General features: G+C 44.7%; 1 protein-coding gene across 1 annotated transcript in view; it reads right to left on the reverse strand.

Annotated features, from left to right (window-relative positions):
* Positions 1–12,991, reverse strand: part of LOC146808542 (vomeronasal type-2 receptor 26-like) — a 31,399-nt gene extending 18,408 nt beyond the window's left edge. The window contains exon 1 of the mRNA XM_085623992.1: positions 12,881–12,991. The gene's annotated coding sequence lies outside the window, so the exon portion shown is untranslated. The remainder of the gene's footprint in view (positions 1–12,880) is intronic.
* Between the last annotated feature and the right edge of the window lie 1,752 nt (positions 12,992–14,743).

Raw genomic sequence — 14,743 nt, forward strand, 5'->3', positions numbered from 1 at the left:
CTCAGATGCAGAGTCAGTCTCTGAACCATGGTCAGAGGAAGACTCAAACAGCAAACCAACAACCTGCTGAGCAGTAATCCTGCGGCTAGCCATTATACTTACTAAGATAGAAGACTGCACAAACAAGTCAACAACAACCAACAATGTGCAAACCAAGTAAGTAAAGAAATGTGTACCTTTACAACAAAGATCAATGTACTCAAAAACTATACAATTCAATTACAAGAGACAGCTACACTCACCAGAATCTACTCTGCAGTGACACAGCAAAAAGCAACGATATCCAATTAGAAAGAAGAAAAAAGAAAAAAATTACTCTCAAGACAACAAAATACACATCGAGCACCAATGCAGACAGTTTTTGTCACTCAAAAACAAAACATACTGCTATTATTACACCATTTGCACAAAAAATTCATGCAGAGAAATCAAACACATTTACATTGTAAAGAAAAAAGTCTCTTACCAAACTACACAAACAGCAGAACCACCAGTAACGAACACGCAAACTGGAAAGAGCAAAAGCCTTCACCTAGAACAAAAAAGTAAAAAATTAAAAAACATTACAATTGCAATTCACAAAAAATTTAACAAAAAACATTATAATATGCTATGTTACTACAAAAATAACATCCCTGGTGTCTAGTGGGCTTTTCTGCCCCCCCTGGGAGCAGAAACGGCTAGTTAGGCGACCGATCTGCCCCCAGGGGGGGGCAGAAAAGTCTTAATTAATTTTTTGGCCCAAAGGAAGCGACCCTTGCCCAAGGGGTCACTTCCTAAACAGAGAAAACACATCCCTGGTGTCTAGTGGGCTTTTCTGCCCCCCCCTGGGAGCAGAAACGGCTAGTTAGGTGACCGATCTGCCCCCAGGGGAGGCAGAAAAGTCTTAATTATTTTTTGGGCCCCGAGGAAGCGACCCTTGCCCAAGGGGTCTCTTCCTAAATACAGAAAACACATCCCTGGTGTATAGTGGGCTTTTCTGCCCCCCCCTGGGAGCAGAAACGGCTAGTTAGGTGACCGATCTGCCCCCAGGGGGGGCAGAAAAGTATTTATTGATTATTTGGCACCAAGGAAGCGACCCTTGCCCAAGGGGTCGCTTCCTAAACACAGAAAACACATCCCTGGTGTCTAGTGGGCTTTTCTGCCCCCCTGGGAGCAGAAACGGCTAGTTAGTCGACCGATCTGCCCCCAGTGGGGGCAGAAAAGTCTTTATTAATTATTCAGCCCCAAGGAAGTGACCCTTGCCCAAGGGGTCGCTTCCTAAACAGAAAAAGCCCTGTAAAGCTACAAGGAGTATCAGAAGGGACAGTGAAGATCGCAGAATATCACCATGTCCAATCGACCTGACTCCACGCAGTATGCAACACCCGGTCCGGCCTCAGCTGCACCACGAGGACCCATATTATCGTTCCTGCAACCCCCTGAACCTCTGATATTGATGTCAGGAAACAGTATGGGCCCAAAGTGGAAAAACCGGATAGAAGATTTCGAAGACTTTAAGAAAGGCTCAAGAGTAGACGATCCTGACCATCAACTTATAGTGCAAAAAAATGTTGTGGGCAGAGACATTGTGCAGATAATCAAAGAATTGCTCCCAGCAGATACTGCATCACATGCCGACGTGAAGGACGCTCTGGACAGAAAATTTCTCCATAAACGCAACCTAGACTATGAACGCTACACCTTCAATCTCGCGAATGCGATGAATCAATGGGCGATTTCATCTCAGGGCTAAAGCGTCTGGCACGATATTGCGAGTTCGACAACTTTAACACTGATGGCGCACTGCGCTTACGCATCATCGAGGGATGCCAATCCGAATGACTGTAACGTCAACTCCTTAAAAAACACTACTCGCTTGACGACATTGAAGAACTCACACGCATAAATGACCAAGCCGAAGAGCACGCAACGAAGATGGAGTCCGGAAAGACAGAAAAGCGGGAACAAGCTCTCCGAGTTCAATCCCAGACAGACACCAGACGTCGGCTGGATCATCGGAGGCCTGACAAACCTACGAGCTCGTCCCACGGCGGGACCAGATGCAGCACAATCCGGAAACAACCGCCGCACTGCTACTGATGTTGCCTAGAATATCCACACACTGGCACGTGCCCAACCATGGGCAAACAATGTCATAGATGCCGGAGAGATAATCACTTCGAAGCTATGTGCCAAACCAGGCGTAAAGAAACTAGGCCAGTCAGACGAAGTGCTGGGACACGTCACCATGCGAGGGCAGTGCACAGAAGAAGAGACCGATCAACCACCTCCTCCAGGTCCAGCACCCAGTCCCAGGCATCGTATCGTTCTCACAGGTCGACATCAGAGAATCGTCCTCACTCCCTCCCATATCGCAGGACAGTGACCCAGACCAGCCGAAGAAATACCCCCGGCTAGATATTCGAATGGGAAATTACTCTGCCACGTTTGTTCTGGACACGGGAGCGTCACTGAACTATATCTGCATAACGGAATATAAAAAGATGTGCCCGAAACCAAAGCTGGAGCCTGCTGCAGTGTGTGTCTACACCTGGATGTCCAAGGAACCACTGCCATGCCTAGGACGTTTTTCCACAACACTAACCTACAAGAACAGATCAATTCAAGCTCAAATTCATGTCACAGAAGGCCCTGAAGCTGCTGACTGCCTACTCAGCTTACCCACAGCAGAACGGCTGAGACTAGTAGAGATCCTATTCAAAGTGGATGACTCGCCCAACATGATCAACAAATTCCCGAAGCTGTTCTCAGGCCTAGGAAAGTTAGCCAACATCAAATTCAAATTACACATCAACGAGCAAGTCCCGCCAGTGGCCCAACACCACAGGAAAGTACCATTTCACCTACAGCAAGCGGTCGATGATGAGCTTCAAGATCTACTGAGAGCAAACATCATAGAACGATCATCTGGACCCACCCCCTGGGTGTCACCAGTGGTAGTAGTGCCCAAGCGAGGGCATGAAAACAAAGTACGCCTGTGAGTGGACATGCGCGCCCCGAATACAGCCATAGAGCGGGAAAGACATCCCGGACCTCATAGTAGCGACATGATTACCCGCCTGAACGGAGCAAAGGTCTTCTCAAAATTAGACCTAAACAAAGGATATCACCAGCTCGAACTCCACGAGAAATTAAGGTACATTTCCACATTCACCACTCATCAAGGACTCTTCAGATATAAACGCCTCAACTTTGGCATCTCGTCAGCAGCGGAAATCTTTCAAGAAGCCGTTCGGCGGGTGACCCACCACATTCCCAACTCATTTAACTACAGTGACGACATATTTGTATTTGGCACGACACGTGAAGAACACGACAAAGCCCTAGACCGTGTGTGCCATGCCCTTCTAAGTGTCAATCTCACACTCAACAGAGACAAGTGTGAATTTCACAAGTCAACTCTTAAGTTCTATGGCCACATCTTCTCCTAAGATGGCATGAGACCAGACCGAGACAAGGTCTCATCACTTGCTGACACACCGCAACCCCGCGATGTCAGTGACTTTCGGTCATTCCTGGGCATGGCCAGTTATTGTGCCAGATACATTAAAGACTATGCTAAAAAGACAGGGTCAACTAGGGCAGGGCATGTGAACACGCTATCAACAAGATAATAGGCACAGTGAGCTCTGCCGCCCACTTGGCCTACTTCAACCCCAAAAGGAAAACAGAAGTCACCGTTGATGCCAGTCCCGTCGGCCTGGGTGCCATCCTTGCCCAATATGATGACGAAAGAGACCAGCGTCACATCATAGCCTACGCCAGCCGCAGTCTCACAGACACAGAAAAAGCATATTCGCAACCGGAGAAGGAAAACCTAGCTGTTGTGTTGGCGTGCGAACATTTCCACTTGTTCGTCTACGGGAAGCACTTCACCCTTTTTAACGACCAGCAGGCTTTAATCACTATCTTCAGCAACCCGCGAGCGAAGATGCTGCCAAGGATCGAAAGGTGGGGGATCCGCCTGCAGGACTATACCTACACCATTATCCACAAACCGGGAAAGGCAGAAAATCCAGCGGACTACATTTCACGCCATCCTCAGACATTGACACAGACACGCATTTCGCTGGCTGAGGAATATCTTCACTTTGTGATTGATCAAGCTTGCCCACCTGCCATTCCACTAGAAGCTATTATTGAAGCCACTGCCAAGGATGCCACAATCCAAGAGGTTATGCAGCGCATCCGTGCAGACTCATGGAGACATCTGGAGACTTCCCAAGCCATCACTGATATTAACATGCAAGAACTCTCATCCTTCAAACATGTCAAGGATGACCTCACGATCAGTGTAGATGGGTTGTTACTGAGGGATAGGAGGATTGTCATTCCTCGGCAACTACGACAAGGGACCATCAATTTAGCCCACGAAGGTCACAGGGGCCACAAAGAAAGCGCTGAGCGAGGGAGTCTGGTTCCCGTCTCTTGACCAGATGGTAGAGGCCACGCTTCAAGACTGCCCGCAATGCCAACTAGTGGGGCGAAAAGAACCACACGCCCCATTGCAAATGTCTGATCTCCCGGACAGCGTATGCCAACAAGTAGCCGTCGATTTCTTCGGCCCATTAAAAACTGGGAACTATGTCATCGTTGTCATGGATGAATATTCTCACTTTCCCATTGCACACTAACTACCGTCCACAAGAGCATCTGCAGTCGTACCCATCCTTGACTAAATATTTGCAGCATGGGGGTTTCCACAGACAGTAAAAACGGACAATGAACCACCTTTTAACGGACACGAGTTTACAAAATTCGCAGACCACCTGAACTTTAGACACCGGAAAATCACCCCCCTTTGGCCTCAAGCCAATGGGATGGTTGAGCGCTTCATGGCCACCCTGAAGAAAACAATACAACAAGCGGAACTGTCCCAGCGGGACATACAACCGGCGCTCAATGAGGTACTGAGAGCCTATCACACAACACCACACAGTACCACCAACCGGTGTCCTGCTACCTCATGCTGGGGAGAACTCCGCGCACCAGGATTCTGACGTCGGACGCAGTCATACACTCCAGACTCCCGACCACAGATCATGAGACATTAATGAACATTGATAGAGACAAGAAAGCAAAGATGAATGACTATGCTGACAATCGGCGCCATGCAAAGACATCCAACATCCAAGAAGGAGACTGGGTACTGGTGAAGCAGGAACAGAGAACTGAAGCCGACAGCCGCTATCATGCTCACCTGCTGCAAGTACTGAAAAAAAAGGAACCATGATCACAGCAGCCTCCACGACAAAGAGAACCACGAGAAACGTCTCACATTTCAAGAAGTGCAATCCGGCGGCATACCGTCGAGAAGAGGAAACGGACACAGACACAGACACCACAGACCCAGGAGCAGATAGTCTTGAAGAACGTTTTTATGTAATTAACATGGATGAACCCAAGGAACAGCGACCTCCCCGCCAAACGCAGAGGGTCACGCGAAGGCCGGTTCGACTCATTGAAGAACTTTAAAGATAGCGACCCAAGGTAAATGACAATTTACAAAAGGGGGAGATGTTGCGTCCTAACTTCCGGGTCAGGCATGACAGGAAGACAATGGGAGAGGGCGGTGTGAGTGCGCGCACTCTGTAAGGCAGGGATATCGTGAATAAAGAAGCAGATAAAGAGCTCCGTGAGTGTTGCGTATCATTTAGCGCGAACAACGCTAAATGGATGTAAAAATTCATCGGACCCAGGGAAAACTCCCTGACTGGCCTCCTTTGGATGGTCCTATCTAGTTAACCAAGACATTCCAGTGTTTTCATTTGCTTGAACTTGTGTCCTGTGCTATTGGCTGTTCTGGTGCCATGTGCAGTTCTGTCATTAGCATTCTGGTGCTTACACATTCAGTCTTTCTGTAAGAAATTGGGGTATTGGTTGGGGTGGGTAAAACCCTGCTCAAGCATCAGTCACAATGCCCCTCAGGGTGAACAACTAAAGTCACTAAATTAACCTGCGGTATCTTGCCACAAAAGCAGTCAGGCAATGTGTAAAGGATTTATGCTGCACGCAAACATCAATGAAGTGAAAACACAACCTGAGAAAAGAATCTCAAGCCAATTTAGAAAAAATGTGCATGTTCTAATGAATTATTTAAGACCAAAACCGAAAACCTCCAATCAGTAGAACTGGATTTATGCATTTTTAAAAGGTTTAAGTAAAAATAGTGCTTAAAAGCATGAAGCCCCAATTGGTGTTATATGGTTACGCCAGACGGGGACAAAGTCACAAGTTGAGACTGATCTCAATGGAGTGCAGGCCAGATATAAGGATCAAATTAGGCCCCCTGAGTATTGTATCTTAGGTCTTTGGCTCACAGCTGCGATGCGAGGTCGGCATCGCATTGCCCAGTTCCGATGAGGAGCTGTGAGGACCGCGATGTGAGGTCTTGCATTAAACTGCGTCGGTTCTGAAGAGCAGCTGCAAAGCTTTACTGCGCTTCACGTTGCTTCGCATCAGGCTTGGGGGGACCATTGCTGGGCTGTCAAGACACATCTATCCCTAACTTCTAAAGGTCCAAGACTAGAGGGGCACCACTTGTGTGGGGGGGGTTAGTACTCACAACAGGCAGAATCCAGGTGCAGTCAAGATAGTTGGAGCTCTCATCAGGAGGCCTGCCAACTAGACATTGTAGTCACTCTGGTGGCTCAGGGTTCAAGATGTAGGCCCAGTTCTTCTCATTCAGACAGAAGGGCAGCAGGGGAGCAGACTAGCAGGGTAGCTGGTCTATCCTACTTGCAATAGAGTAGCACTACAGTCCTTCTTCTGATTCTTATAAAGATCCAGAATTATACTGAAGAGTCCTATTTTTTTTACCTGATGCCTTCTTTGAATTAGGAAATGTTTCTTTGAAGTGCTTGGGATTGCGTGCCTCCCTGGCCTACCTCCAGCCTGGCTGCCGGCAGAATGGACTAGTGTGATGTTTATTGTATGAAGACAGGGCACAACCTATTGCTTTGCGCAAGTGGGGATGTTGTCAGCCCTTCCCCCATCCTACCAGCGATGGCCAATCCAAGAACACCTAATCTCTCTATTGTGTGTCAGTCCATAAAGAATTTACAAAGCCCAACTGCCAACTACACACAAGCCCAACTACCAACTACACACAGTCATGTGACCCAGGAACAGGTTGCAGGCACCAAATAGTTAGGGCAAGAAAATGCCAATTTTCTAAAAGTGGCATTTTCAAACTTATAACAAAAAATATAACTTTACCATTAAAAAGAGTTTAAATTACAATTTCTCAGACACCAAATATGAGGTTCCTACCTGTTCCCAATCAAACGTTACCACTTATTAACTGTAAAAATGTAGCCCTATGGGAGAAGTAGGCCTCACATTAGAGAAAAACAATTTGTGTTTTTTTTGTTACCTTTACTCTAAAGTACATGTCCAACCTTTCAATTGAAATATACTCTGCTCTATGGTTTGCCTAGGGCCTATGTTAGGGGTGACTTATGTGTAATAAAAGGTACGTTTAAGGTTTGGCAAGGGAGTTATTTTAGCCAAGTCGAATTGGCAGTTTTACACTGCATACATGCTGAAATGGCAGACTTGAAACTTGTTTTCAAGGGGCTACTTAAGTGGGTGTCACAGTAAGTGCTGCACGCTGTCTAGTAGCATTTATATACCCTAGGTATATGGTATACCACTCTAGTAGGGACTTAGAAGTAAAGTTAAATTAAACATGCCAATCAGGGGTAAGCCAATTTTACGATGTTTTTGAGAGTGAGCACAAGAACTTTAAAACTGGTTAGCAGAGGTAAAGTGCAGATGGTCCTAAGGCCAGCAAAAAGAAATTCAGAAAAATAGGAGGCTGAAGGCAAAAAGTTTGGGGGAAGTCCACCCCTAGGCTGACAGGTCTAACCCACCACGATTCTGCACTGCCAAAGTTTGCTGAACTATTTTGCTGCACTGCTTGTTTTTTGGAATCGACCACCTGCAAACCTATTTCACCGTCTTTCAGGATGCAAGTCAAATAAAATTACATTTAATGAAAATGCCATGTTGTTTGAACTCAGCCATTTTGTTTTTCCCATGTTATACTTAGGCCTGAACTGTACTTGCACTTCTGACATATTTTGGCTACTTTTCATATTGGCACTTGTAAGCATGGACTCTCACATGACATGTTCGGACGTTGAGAAATGTATGTAATCTGTATCTCTTAAAGATCCTCTCCATACTTCTCCTGAGAAAGCTCAGCACCTGATGAAACTAACACAATCTAATTCTCAGTTTCGGTCACATATCATTTCTATTGCTAGTTATGGGATACGTGAACATGGTTTTAGATTTATAAGGCTTTAAAAATATAAATTTAGATGACTCAGATTCTTGGAATTTTCTTGGTTTCCAAATTTAGAAAGAAGTTGGTACCTACTGCATAAAAGTGAAGGAAATACTTAAAACACAAAGCAGGCAGGGCAGTGAAAGGAGATGCAATTGATTAAAAGTTGCAATAATGATGACTAACTTTTCAGGTGAAAGGCCCTTCTGAATTACTTGGGACCTTTCAGACATAAATGATGGAATCCACTTTGGAGGTGAACCACAGACGGAGGATTTAGACAGGCAGCAGATAGGGCTCTGATGATTTCATGCCTGGACCTGTTAAGAGCCACGGATAAGTCTAGTAGAATCAGGTTCCTCCCGAGCGCCTTCAACAGTCACATCTTTATCACCACTCACACCAGTCTTATCACTCATATTACACACGTAGAGCCTGATTCACAAAGGTAAATTGAGACGAAAATCTAACTTTACGAATTTCGATATTCAAAAAATGGCATTTACGAGTATCAAAGTTAGACTTATGCCTCAGTTTTGGTCTCAGTTAAACTTAAGACCAAAACTTAAGTTAAACTGAGACAAAAGTCTGACTTTACTGCTCGTAAATGCCCTTTTGAATATCGAAAGACATAAAGTTAGACTTTAGTCTCAGTTTACCTTAGTAAATTGAGCCAAATATTTAAAACCTTCACCTAATTCATTTTTACCACTCACACTACTCATACTCCTTCAAAGAGTCTCAGCCTATTAGATTTTCTGTAACATGTCTAATTCCATCAATCCACTCACTCACCCATTCAGTCTTTCAATTCCTACTCCCACTACTCACCTTTTCAAAAACAAATACAAGCCCTCACTCACTTACTATGGATTCATGCTCTTAGTTACAGTTTTCATACATATTTACTTCTAGAAAAGCTAGAACTATTGGCCTTGCACATTTTTGCTTGAAATGTTAACCACCATATTAATAAAGGACATGAAACTGGCCCTTGTCAGGCAAGTGGTGGATTACAGAGAGCTGGAAAGTGCAGACTGCGCAGGAGTGATAGTTTGATGAATTGTAATGAACTAATGTAAAGTGATTAGCGATTAATTCGAGCAGATGGTTGTCGGTGGAGACCACCAGCACTCATTTTTGGGCAGCAGCACTTATTTTTCCTGAGCAGACATTTCCCCAGAGCCAGAGAGAGAAAAACACACAGAGTGGAAAGAATGAGGAAAAAAACCCAGGAAAAAGCCTCAGAGGTAGACAGCTGAAACTTGCAAGAGCGAGTTAAAGAGGCAGGGAGTGTCTGGCGGTGGCTTAAAGACTCATGAGGTGGATTCAAGTCTATCCAGTCTTGGTATTCCACATCCCAATACTTAGTAGGACAGGACACTGGCTTCTGAGCAGAGCTTTGGGCACCAACACTCATTCTACTACAAATTAATCACGGTGGGGCATATTATCAAGAACGGCATTAAAATTATCGCCGCTTTAGCAGCAGGAAACTGCCGCCAAAGCGGCGATAATGGGTTTGATAATACGCCCTTCAGAATTCCAATAGAAGCCCATGTTCTGGTGTGAACCTGGGCTTCTATTGGAATTCTCAAGGGCATATTATCAAGCCCATTATCGCCGCTTTAGCGGCAGTTTCCTGCCGCTAAAGCGGCAATAAGTTTAACGCCGTTCTTGATAATATGCCCCTGTGACTGTTCAACTCTTCCCTTTCATTATCTTCATTCAGTTAATTGAAACCATGCTGATAAAAAATATAGACTCACAAGTAGCATAAAAATATAAAATAGCAAACACACGTTGAAAATACACACTCATTATACAGATAATTTCTTTCTTAATCTAATAACATCCCTAAGATCATTTGAGAAGGATGAACAGGTAACTTCATTTGATGACATATGAAGATGAACAAGGGCTGGTCAACTGAGTAAATGCAGAGATTTAAGAAGTGGTTTCAAATAGTGTTTCCGAATATAAAGCTAGAGGGACTTTTTTACAAACCCCTTGCGCCGCTGGTGTGGCACTTTTTGTGACACACTGGCGGCGCAACCTGCTGCCCCATATTTACAAGGACACGTAAAGCCGCCCTGTGTTGCGTGTAAAGGGGCGTGTCATGGGTGTTGCTGTTGGTATTCCCATACAACACCCATTGCTCCTGCCACATTTCCAGATTTACAAGACATCATAAACCTGGAAATGCATCTGAATGCTACGCCTCCCCAGGGCACAACCGGGAGAAATGTTTTCATTTCTCGTTGTTTTTTTCCTCTTTCTATGCGTGCAGCATTCTGCAGCACACATAGAACGAGGAAATCACCTCTTGTGATTGTTTTTGTGCAGGAAGGTGTCCCTTCCTCCACATAAACAAACATAAAAAAATGGTGTTTTCTACTTCTATGTGTGCCGCATTAAAAAGCACACATAGAAGTTTCAAAACACCATTTCAGATTGCCTATGTGAAGGAAGGGAGACCTTCCTGCACATAAACAATCATTCCCCTCAACGCAAGCACCCTTGCCCCTATGTTGCAAGGGTGCCTGCGTCAGCTCATGGCAGCAAATTGTGCGCCAGTGCAGGGGAGAGCTGAGGGATCCGTCATATCGTTGTAGATAAGATGCATCCCTGTGCTTCAGATTTAACACAGCATGGTGCAGCCAAATGGCTTGCAGCACCACTCTGTGTTAATTCCATTAATTGAGGTCCAAAATGTATAAACCTAACCCAACAGCAGTGTAGACTGGACAGAAACAGCATCACATGCACTAGGTAGAAAAATAACAACCCCAAGGGAAACTTAGAAAAAGGTGCCCACGTCCCAGCCAAAAATGTCCCAGTACTTACCTGGGATAGGTCTACTTCACGCTATAGAGGCAGGGCTCAATATTATGAACAGTTTTTAAAAGAACATACAATGAGACTGATTGTTTCAGAAGTCCAAGATCCTCCCTATGTGGCCATCGAAGGGCAAGGAATTAAGATTTAGCCCAACACTTATCTTTTTTTATGACAGCGCCAGGTTTTAAAAAAAGGCCACGTTTCTCCAAGTTCAACCCTCACTAATATAATACATTGAGTCCAGGACCTTTAGGGCACCATCTAGAGAGGAACATTTTGAAATTAATAATCTATCCAGCTGTGTTTCAAGTTTGTCCCAAAATAAGGTCCACAGCACTAATGGACAGAATGTGATAGTATTGTCAGTATGCGGCAGCCCGAGCTCTTCAAGACTAATGAAAATAGATAAACTAGGAGATGAGGAGAGCAGGTACCTTCAATACCCGTTCCCCTCCCGTTGCATATTTGCCTTGTCGACATAACCCCAGATCCTCACCTGATTCTTTGCCATGGAAAGTCATTTACTAGGGTAAATATCAAGCATGACCTTGAAAAGTGTGGAGCCTAATTTTGAAGAACAATTGAACACAGCATCAATAGGCCTGGAATATTGCTGTCTCTGAATAGCCAATAGGTGTTGGCAACTACCAGATGTATTGAAAGGGACTCCTAGTAAGTAAAGATGTGTGCCTTGACAATTGGTTTAGTTTAAATTTCAAATGGCTTGAGGGTCGCACATTTCAATCCTTGAGGAAGAAAACAAGATGGTCTTCATAAACACAGAAATATGCAATTTATGTAAACCATTAGCAGAGCAGCAGGTGGGTGGGAGCACTCTGCCTCACATCCCAGCACACAGTTTGCCTTAATGCATGCATGCTTCACCCTTGTTAGAGGAGGCTGTGCTGTGTAACTCCAGACTTGTGTTTCTGGACCCATTCCTTTATCAGCATGGAGCAACAAGACAGTTTGGGAGTGCTGGAAATGCTGTCCAAAGTCGGTCTCTGTACCACTCACTGGGCACAGGTGCATCAACACAAGTTCATCAGCTCAGTAGCTCAAGGAAGCCTTTTCAAAAAGAAGTAGGTTGGGCGCACACTGCCTCACATCCCAGCACTAGATTTGCCCCAATGCTTCATGTTCAATGCAGTTCATGATAACACTTGCTTCAGTTGTTGTCTTTAATTGCTGACCCTTGTTGGTGGAGCCTATGCGGCGTAACTCTGGACAAGTGTTTCTGGATTAATCCCCTCATCAGTATGGAGCAAAAAGTAATTTTAGGGGTGGTCGAAATGCTGCCCAAAGACTTCTCAGTTCCCTGAATCTGACAAAATCCCTTCTCATCCCTATCAATGGCGGCTGCCTTCAAACAAAAATCAAGGTCTTGTTGCCCTTATTCCAACTTAATGGGTTTTCCCGTTGCTTCTCTTTCAGCATCAAATCCGTCATATTCAACATTGACCCCTGCATTTCTGGTAGCGAATGCATCAACAGAAGACGTGTCCTACCAAATCAACTTTCTCTGAATGAATAAACACCTTTACTCCACCTTTACAACCACACTATTGCTTTTGTAGGCACCAACACCTTACACATGTAACTAGCGCAGACAATTGCTTGCAGAGATGTATCTTTTTCAAATTCATCTTTCATCTTGTCAATAAATTTGATACAGCAAGGAAACGTATACATGTTTGAAGGGTTTTATTGAAAGAATTACATCCTCCAAAACTCACCAGGGACAGAGATTTCCCCCTGAGCACAGGGGACACAGTCAAAGCAGCAGACAGGTTGTCCTTCAATGCCAGCTCTTCTGTACCCAGGAAGGCACTCCTCACTGCAGACAGAGCGTGGGATCTGCAGGACAAAGACACCAGTGCTACTGAAATACGTCACACAATGGGTACATTGCAGGATGAGGAACAAAGAAAATCATACATGAAAAGGAGTAAATGCATAATGGAACATTCAGCAATGATGTCATAAAAGGTTTATTTAAAAAAATCACAAGTACGTTTGTGTAAAGTCTATTATTGAATACTCTTGCTAGCAATTAAACCTCCACAATCAGAATTTAGAAATTAGAATTGAGATTTCAGATGTTGGTGCAACACTGAATGGTGCATTGATCAAGTTATTAAGTCTGTCCTGTTTGTAAAAGTGCATGTTTTTCTTCTTTGATGGGTGAAAAGAGTGAAAGATATATATATATATATATATAGAGAGAGAGAGAGAGAGAAAGAGAGAGAGAGGAGAGAATGAATGAGGTAGAGAGAGATTCAGTAAGTGCATGGACAGATGCCCCTACTGAACTCTGTATTCCCTCAAAAGAGTGAACTGTTGTCAGTTTGGCAAACCGTTTAAAAAGCCGTCACACTGGATATCCAAGATTAAAATAAGGGATCATATGGCCTGGGATTTAAATGACTCTCCTGCTGACACCAGGATTCAAACTGTAACCATTGATTTACAGAAAAGGCAGCACTACAGCGCCTCCTAGACCTTGGGGTGTTTAACCTTGAAGCTCTAGAACACCACTGGGACTGTAACGCTAAATTGTCAACTGCTAAGCCATGAAGTGAAGGCAGAGAACAGCCCAAGGGGAGAGGCTGGTTACATTAGGGGAGGAAGAGTCATGACATATGGAGAAGGCTCAGGAACCAGTAGAGTCGCAGACAATAAGGAGCTATCAAGATCACAGATGCAATCTTTCCCAAATCGTCTTCAGCACCCTTTGGAAGAGGGGAAGGGAAGCAATACAAGCAGTCTTCGTGGAGACCAAACCAGGGACATGGCTTCTACTCCCGGGCTTTCTGACAACACACATCTGAACTGAACTGCAGAAGAAAGGTGATGTCCTCTGAGGCACAGAGGTCTAGTCATGGCTGCCCCAATGAGGCTTTTAGTAGCTGAAACACTTCTAAAGATGAATAGAATGACCCTGAGGATTGAATAGCCCAGATGAGGTTAAACCCTGCCTCGTTCACACTCAAGGATGATGAGAAGCTTGAAAAGACAAAAGGTGCTTTTCTGCCCTCAAACAGATGAATTGAGCTACCCGTTTGAGGCAGAGAAAAGGCAGCAAGGATCACGCATCACCCAGTCTAGTCACTTGTGTGTTACAGCACAATACAATTAATACAGGATGCTTCAAATTCCAATAATGGTTCTTTTACTGAGTTCTTTTGTACGAAAAAAGATTCTTTATTCCTTTATCTCTTTGACAAGTAGGCCCAGCCAACGCGTTTCGCCCTAGAAAGGGCTTTGCAGGGCTTCGGTAAAAGAGATAAAATATTTATCAAACATATTATGTCTATCGTAGCAGGCGTTTCCGAGTCCGTTGTATAATTCGAGTAAGTTTCGGGATAGTCCCATGTCCAGAGAGTCGTCAACCCTCTTTTGGCTCTCATCTTTCTGTCTAAATTGAGCCACCCTCTCTGGGATTAGATGCTTTGTTTCCACCAGACAGTTGATCTAGGCCTTTGTTACCCAGCTGTCAGTGCTGAATAGGACTGCTTTGCCTTGATGAAGAGGAGCAAACCCTACGAGTGCTCCCTCTAATTTGAGAATTGAAGACTTTCCCTCTGCGACCAACCACTCTGAAAA

Source organism: Triturus cristatus, chromosome 8 (genome assembly GCF_964204655.1).
Source record: "Triturus cristatus chromosome 8, aTriCri1.1, whole genome shotgun sequence".
Classification (NCBI taxonomy): domain Eukaryota; kingdom Metazoa; phylum Chordata; class Amphibia; order Caudata; family Salamandridae; genus Triturus; species Triturus cristatus.